Below are 8620 nucleotides of genomic sequence, written 5' to 3' on the forward strand. Positions count from 1 at the left end.
CTTGAGAGGTGGACAACTCAGGAAGAGCTGAGGAATCATTTCCGGGCAAGGGTGCGGCCCTGTGGGTTATGAGAGGGCAGGCCCTTAGAGCCAGAAGCTCACATTTGTGATTGAGAGCTCCCTTGGGGCAGCATAGAGGGCGGCATGGAGGCCCACTGGAAGGGGGCAGATGTGGAAGAGGCAGGGAGACCCAGGAGGATTAGGGTTCAAAAGTTGCCACGCACACAGGCTGTGCAACCTTGGGAAAATCACCTGACCTCACTGAGCTTCCATCTCTCATCCTTCAAATGGAGACAATAATAGTCACCCAAGGGGATCCTGGGGAGGGCAGAGTGAGCTAATGGAAGGGAAAGTGCCGCACAGACACAAGCTGTTGTTATTGTAGAAAATCTGCCAGGCAGGCTGTCTTCCAGCCGCAGCCCCACCTCAAAAATGGCCTCCTTGAGCCTCCTCTGAGCTGGGCCCACATCCTCCCCGCTGGGGGTGGGGCACAGGACACTGGGAACACGTGCACACACCTGACTCGGGATCCTGGCTCGCTGGCTGTGTGATCTGGGACCAGCATCCTCCCGCTCTGAGCCTCGTCTCTCCAGCTGCAAAAAGTGGGCTGAAAACCCAAGCTGCAGGGCTGTTGGGAGAATTCTGTGCCACCTGGCAGGTGATCATTAACTGTAAACAGTTCCCTATCCCCTGCTCTCTGGTCCCCTTCTCCGGGGCCTGGCACCAAGCTGAGCAGTGGGAAACAGTAAATATTTAATAACACCCTGGCTCAGAGCTCCTGACTGAAGGGACGTGTGGAGGAGCCAGAGGACACCTGCTCCCCCAGCAGGGTCTGTGCAGATGGCCCTGGGCTGCAGGGACAGCCCCTGCCAGACCCTGAGGAGACCCTTGCCTTCAGTGACTTGTTAGGGAATCCCAGTTAGCAGCCCTGCCAGGCTTTCCCCATCTCCCTCTCTTCTATCCTCTCTTATTCTGTCACCCGGGGGACAGCAGATGGATGGGTACCGCATTCAACAACCATTCACTGAGCCCTTCCCCACCGTGCCAAGCCTGTGCAGCCCAGCAGAGATCCAGAGATGAATATGTTCACCCTAATGTGATTGTATATGGCTTGTTTGAGGACTGACTTTCAAGAACATCAGACTGGAAGGCAGGGACTTCACCTCTTTGGGCCTCCATTTAACCATCTGTAAAATGGGGACAATAGTTCTTATCTCTCTAGGGCTGCTGTAATGATGAAGGGAGATGATTATATAATACACTTAGGGCAAGTCCTAGAAGTTAATCAGTCCATCAGTGGTGATGATTTTAAGTCTTTTTTTTTTTAATATTTTATTTATTTATTCGACAGAGAGAGAGACAGCCAGCGAGAGAGGGAAAACAAGCAGGGGGAGTGGGAGAGGAAGAAGCAGGCTCCTAGCAGAGGACCCTGATGTGGGGCTCGATCCCACAACGCTGGGATCACCCCCTGAGCCGAAGGCAGACGCTTAACCGCTGTGCCACCCAGGCGCCCCTGATTTTAAGTTTTGAGGTGGATCTCTGCTGGGCAGACTCTGTGAGGTGGGAGTAGGGGTGGAGGTGGGGACTGGAGGCAGGGAGGGATTCTGCATGGGGAATTGGGGAAGCTTCAACAAGAGGAGAATGTGAGCTGGTGCTGAGGAAGAGAAGTACTTTGCCAAATGGAAAAATGGGGAGAGGCGGGTTGGGGCCGGGGAGTGAGGGCTCTATGTGTCTAAGAGGCTGGGATTCCTTCTGGAGACAACAGGAAGGGATTTCAGCAGCGGAAGGACAAGGTCCGGATTTAGCCTTAGGAAAGGTTCCCCTGGGACCTGCGGGGAAGGGATCGAGGGGGAGAGAGGGGTCAGGAGACCGGTAGAAGCAGGTTGTGATAGCCTGTGAGGCTGTGTGGCCGGCTGAGTCACCTGTGCGGTGCTCACCTGGGGTCAATGATTCAAAGGTTCCAGGCCCAGGAAATACATCTGCTCCTTAACAGAAATTTACAGGGACAACGCCTGTAGCCAGAGGAGGCGACCGAGAGACCCAGAACAATGAGGCGGAGAGCCTGTCGGGCCTCTCTTCCTCTCCAGCCCGGAGGTGCGGCCCCTCCCCCTGCCCCTGGGCCTGGGCCTCCCCTTTGTGAATCTGTCTGTCTGTGAACGTGTGGTTGTCTGCGGGCTGAGGCAGCAGAAAGAGCATTTTGGAGTGAACCAGAGCTAAATCCAAACCCTAATTCTGCCACGAAGTTCGCTGTATGATCTTGGTCAAATCTCTTAACCTCTCTCAGTTGGTTCTATGGAAAATGCCAGACCTGTAGTATCTTCACACGTGTGTATGTAAACGCACAGAGTATACACTGCCCACCAGCAGGAAGAGTGTTGGGGTCTGGGGAACGTGGGGGAGGAGCCACCTACACATTTTATCTTATTTCCTCCCGCACTGTCTGGGCCTTCTAGAGGCATCCGTATTCTACGTTGTCACGTCTGTGAGGAGTGGGGATACCGCCACCAACTTCACAGATTGTCGCAAGGATTTTTAAAGGATCCTACGGATAAAACTGTGCAGAATTGACCCTCACCGGGTATCAGCTCCCTTCTCTTCCCCGTGCCCGGATCTGCGTTAGGGATTCGCGTGTCTGCCTTTCTACTTGTAACTGTTTCTCTCCCTGTATCTGTGTTTGTGTGACGGGCCTTCTGGATATCCCTCTTTGGTTTATGGGTCCCTGAGCATGTGTGTGTGTGTGCGCGTGATACCTCTGTGCATGAGTTCTGTGTTTCAACACGTTCCCGTATCTGTGTGTGTTTAGACGTCAGTCTGTTGTGTACCTGAGTGTTTGTGGGTATCTAGATAGGCCGATGTGTGGCTGGGTTTGTGTTTTAGTGCGTGTGTCCATGTAACTGGGTATGCCAGTGTGGACGGGTGCACACGTGGGTGTGTCAGCCTGTGTTAGGCCTCTGTGTGGATTGTGGGAGGTTTCTCCGACCGTCCACATCCAACTGTTTCCCTCTGATCGTGGGCGGGGAGCTCTGCGCACAGATATTGACCCTACTCCCGGCTTCTCGAAGTCCCCAAGTGTGGGTGTTTCCCTCCTAGCTCTGCCCTTGGGCACAGGGCCAGGCTTGCGGCCTGGGACTGCTAGAGTGGGTATCTGCAAACACCTTGACGGCCCCACCCGGCAGCCCCCAACTCGAAGCCTCATCAGCTGGCAGGTGAGGCTGGTCATCCCCCTATTCTGGGGGTGAGAACCGAGAACTGAACACTTCTTGGAAAGCAGGGAGCCCTGTGGATCTTGGGTCAGGAAATCCCTGCTCTTTTGGCCTAGGTCAGTGCCCATCTGGCCCGGCTTTTTGTGTTTGTCAGAGGCAGCCAGACAGTTGGGAAACAAAGCATGTCTCCATGGCAACCCGCCTCTGGCTTCGAACTTGGGCCATTCGGTGGTTTTGTGGACCCTTCTTCAGGCTCAGTGCTGGGATGGGGGTAGGCGGTAGGATGAGTAACGAAGTTTCCGTTACGTGCACTGCACCCCCGTCACACACCCCAACACCCTCAAATACCTCCACACACTCACTACTTTCCTAGGTGAAATCGGGTGCTCAGATGGGGAAACTGGTGCCCAGAAAGGGCAAGCGTCTCACCCAAGGACACCCAGCAAGTTAGTGGCAGGATCGAGACGAGAACCGGGTTAGGTTAACTTTTGACAGGTCACTAAGGGCTGGTTGGATGACTCCTTTCCTTTGCAGACCCCACAATAAAGCTTCTCTCCACATTTCTACCGAGTTGTTAAAATTCTTACCATTCGCGCCCGCTTGTCTATGGGTGCAGTATTTTCTAATTACCTATTAAGACAAACTGCCACCAAAACAAATGGAAGGCTGGCTCTCAGTTAAAACCCAAACCATCACTTATAACTTGGGTTTCAAATTTTTAGTCCATCACGGTGTCGTCACTGTTCCCACTGAATTACTTTGTGGTAAGTAAAGGTTATATGTTGATTTATAAACTAAATTTATATGTAGAAAACATTGCTTTTTTCCATTTTAACGCTCAGATAAAAGGCAGGTGGCTTTTGTTTGAGGGGAAAAATAAAATTCTACTGCTAAAAGAGAAAGTTCGAAAACCCCTTTTCTATACTGCGTACGGCTAAGCGAGTGACAACCGGGTCACAGATGAACCGGTCCATCTGGGAGCCTGGAGCACAGAGCTGGTACTCCCGAGATGTTTGCTGAAAGAATGAATGGAATCAGAATTTGTTCCGCACTGGAGACTGGGCAATGGCAAGAGCTACCTGTCCTTTCTCTCTTGTTCCCCTGCTCCCCCCTCTCCTCTTCCCTCTCCTGTCTCTCTCTCCCCTTCCTTCCTCAGCCTTCTAGGAGCCAGCACCAACTCAGAGCTGGGAGCCCACCAGGCTCCATCTCATTCCGGGCACCCACCACACGCCCCTTGGGTGCTTTCTCATCTCTCAACCCAGCAGGGGAAATGGGCGCAAGTAGGCTCAGGATCTGATTCTTGGAGGTGCTGGGAAGATCTAAGAAGACCTCAGCAGATGTTGTTCGACACGTTAACCTGCTGCCTCAGATGCCAGCAGCCAGGGCAGGGGACCAGGGAATACCCACGGTGCGGAGGGGGCCTGCACGCCTCCTCCCACTCCCACGTTAGGGAGGAGAGGGGAGGAGGGCCTCTTTCTATCTCATCCTCCCACTGGAAAGATCAAAGGGTAGATTCTTAGTTCGTTCTGAAATAGGAACCCCTTTGGGAATCTGGCTAAAGCTATGGCCCTTTCCCCAGAAAAATGCATGTAAATACATTCAGAGTTAAGCAGCACATTTGGGAGGCCCCAGGAGAAGTACTTTCTTTTTCCAGGGTCTTCGCTGTCTACAGCTGAAAGCAGCTGGCATGGGGTAGGGAGGCTTGACATAAAGCAAGTGCTCAGTCAGGAAACACATACACCCACAAACACACTCGTGAGCACAAGGCAGTTTTAAATTCCACCTCTGCCCAGAGGGAACTGTGTGACTGCTGGCAACTCACTCCACCTCTTCTTAGGCTGTCTTATCCACGGAATAGGAATATTATTAATCACTCCATATCTCAATTTTGCAGAACTGCTTCTCCCTGCACTGTAATTTCAGCCCCTCCAATTAGTCTTAGAACAGAGGGCAGTCACAGGTGCTCCTACCCTTGGCTGTGTGATTTACAGCCTCTTTTCCTTCCTGGTGTTCCCTGTAAAATGAGGGAGGCTCAGCCACACCTTGGCCTGGCTGCCCAGTCTGGAGTTTGTGAGAAGACCGGGCCCAGCAGAGGACAAAGCTGGTGTCTATCGGAGGCAGGTCTCCCTGGGAGAGTGGGAGGTGGGGCAATCTTGGGTGGGTATGGGGGCAACATCAGGGTGGCCCTGGGGTTTCCAGAAACAGAGGGGGCAAAGCTGGAGGGCCTGGGGGCTGCTGCCCCAAGCCTGCTTGTTGCTGGTCTCCCTGGGGCTGCAGCTTCCTGCCTGGTCAGGTGACAGCCTGGTTCCAGGATGGACTTTGGGCCCTGCTGACATGGGCTGCTGGAAGGTCTGTTTCCTTACCTGCCCACAGGGCCAGCAAGGAAAGGTAGCTGAGCTGAGTAGTCATGAATCTAGAGGGCAGGGTTGCAGGCTAGCCCTTCCCAGGCTAGCCCTCTCTGGGTGTCTCCGAAATTTGTCTGTCCATTAGGCCAGGGGACAAGAGGGAAAGCTGGGGCTATTGGTCCAAGGGTGGTCCAGGTTGGAGTTGGAAGGTGAGACTGTCTGGCTGTTGGGAGTTAGAAGCAGTGAAGGGAAAATAACCCTGACTTCTTCCCACTCCCTCCTTCCCCACCTCCAAATCAGGGGACCCAATCTCTGAGCTGACTCCTGAGGATTGTGGGGATTTTTTTTTCTTCAATTTTTTAAAAAAGATTTTATTTTTAAGTAATCTCTATACCCAACATGGGACTTGAACGCACAACCCTGAGAACAAGAGTTGCACGTTCCACCGACTGGGCCAGCCAGGTGGCCCTCAATTTTTTTTTTTTTTTTTTTTTAGTTAAGTAAGCTCTATGCCCAGTGTGGGACTTGAAGCCAGGACCCTGAGATCAAGAGTTGCATGCTCTACCACCTGAGCCAGCTAGGCACTCCTGGGGGTGGGGGGATTGTGGTTTGAGGGGAGCTTTTGCTAAGGAATTATATGAGCCACTGGCAGGGTCAACTTCATAGGCCCAGTCACCCCCCGGCCCTGATGTCAGACAGGCCCCACACTTGGTTGAATGCTCTGCTGCTGCCTGCTTGAAAAAAAATTTTTTTTTAAGATTTTTTAAATTTATTTATGAGATAGAGACAGCCAGCAAGAGAGGGAACACAAGCAGGGGGAGTGGGAGAGGAAGAAGCAGGCTCACATCAGAGGAGCCTGATGTGGGGCTCGATCCCATAACGCCGGGATCACACCCTGAGCCGAAGGCAGACGCTTAACCGCTGTGCCACCCAGGCGCCCCTTGAAGTTTTTAAGTAAGCTCTAGGCCCAACATGGGGCTCAAACTCACGACCCTGAGCTCGAGTCTCACGCTGCACCTACTGAGCCAGCCAGGCGCCCTGCCTTCTTGAAAATTTTAATAATTTTATTGATTTATTTGAGAGAAAGGGAAAGAGAGCATGAGCGGGGGAGCGAGGGGCAGAAAGAGAGGGAGAAGCGGATTCTCCACTGAACAGGGAGCCCTAAGCGGCCTGATCCTAGGACCCCTCAGATCATGACCTGAGGTGAAGGCAGATGTTTAAACAACTGAGCCACACAGGCACCCAAAAATTTTAATAATTTTTGTACAAAAGTCTCTGCATTTTCACTCTGGAGTAGGCCCTGCAAATTATGTAGCCAGTCTCGGCTACCAGGAAGAAGGAGCTGCTGAAAGGGCTGGTGGGGGAAAAGACTGGCTAATATCCCTCTCTTGATCGTCCCTCCCAAAAGCCAGAGTATGTTTGCCTTCCTCTCTCCTCCCTACCGAGTGCTTCCAGACTATCCGACAGGCCACGTTCCTGCACGTTGGTCTTTCTCTGTGTCTCAGCCTTGCCTGTAACACCTCTCCTTTGACACTTACTAAGTGAGGGAGAGGAAGGGTCCTTAAGGCTAGTGCTGGGCTAGGCAGAGAGAACATGAGGACGGGGTCCATTGTGATCCCTGTGCCTGGCCCAGTGCCTGATCCAGAAGGGGTACTCTGGAATGTGGGCTAGACCTGAATGAATGGTGGTTAGACGGGGAAACTGAGGCCCAGCAAGGATAGTGATCTGCCTCAAACCCCCCAGGTTTGCCACAGCTGAACCTCTGGGGACACGCAGGGGGCTAAGTCAGGTTAGGGAGGCCAAACCCTGAGGTCTAATTATTTTCAATGTTACGGTGAGTGCTGTCTACGCTATGCCAGGGCTGCCTGGACTGGGTACCCCAGACAAATGGGTCTCTGCCCTTGTGGAGACCAGGATCAGGAGAAAGCTATGTGTCCAGAGTCAGGTTGGATGGATAAAGGCAAACTCTAACTGGTGGGGTGCTGTGATCCCCTTCTTGGGACCCCTGAACCCACAGCTGGCCCCTAGGGCAATTTCTAGTGCTGGGGACCGGGCAGAGACAAGATCTAGATTGCTGGTCTTGGCTCCTCTGCTGCTGACCACCTCTGTGCTCTTGGGCAATCACTGTCCCCTCCTGGCTTCAGTTTCCCTTTTGTGCTAGGGGGGTAACACTCCCTGTGCTGCTTCCCTCATGGCTTGTTGTGGGATCTGATGGTTTAAAAGTGCTTGGTCAGCTATGATAAAGAGCCAGAGGCCTGGAGGAAATGAGCACAGCACTTTCATGATTCTTAAAGGCTTTCTTCCGTACGACCATCCTTAGTCACACTTCTTACCCACAGAGGATCTCAAAGCCCCTTAGAAGCTGTGAGTTTATCAAGCCCAAGATCAGCCTTCATCTGTGTTGAGCATCTCCGTGGAGAATCCAGACCCAGGCAGGGGTGCCCTGGGGCCCGACAGCGAAGTCCAAGGGTAAACTGAGGCACGACTCTCCTCATCCCTCTCACTAAAAGGGTGAAGCGAGAGTGCAGGAAGCATGGATCCCAGCTCCACACCGAGGCTTGACACTGGGAGAAGGTGCGATGAATTGGGGGTTAGGAGTGATGGGGAGACTCCCAAATCGCCCGGCTGGAGAGGAAGGCCCACTGTCGGTCACAGGTCTCAGGTGTGTCTGCAGCCTCAGTCTCTAGAGCAAACCTCCAAAGCCGTCTGCGTCCTGGAAAGAATTCTCAGAATTCCCATATTCCAGGAGAAGAATGCTCGAACCCCCAGGTCCTCCCAGTGAACTCAGGATACCTAGCTGTCCTGGGGTCCAAGTCCAGACTTCCAACGCCGCCCTCCCGGTACCTCCTCCCGCAAAGCGAACTCCCTTTCGCGCCCCCGCCGGCACCGAACCCCAGGACCGCTCCTCCCGTCCCGCCCCGCGACCCCGCCCTCTGGGTCCCCGGGCCGCCGCGCCACCCACCCGCGCCCGCCCTCCCCCGGCCCTGGGAGCGCCCGGAGCCGGACGGCGGGCCGGAGGCGGCGGGGAGGGCGGCGGGTGGCACCGCCCCCGCCCCGCGGCCGCTCCCTCCC

This window comes from Ursus arctos, unplaced genomic scaffold, assembly GCF_023065955.2.
Source record: "Ursus arctos isolate Adak ecotype North America unplaced genomic scaffold, UrsArc2.0 scaffold_32, whole genome shotgun sequence".
Taxonomy (NCBI): Eukaryota; Metazoa; Chordata; class Mammalia; order Carnivora; family Ursidae; genus Ursus; species Ursus arctos.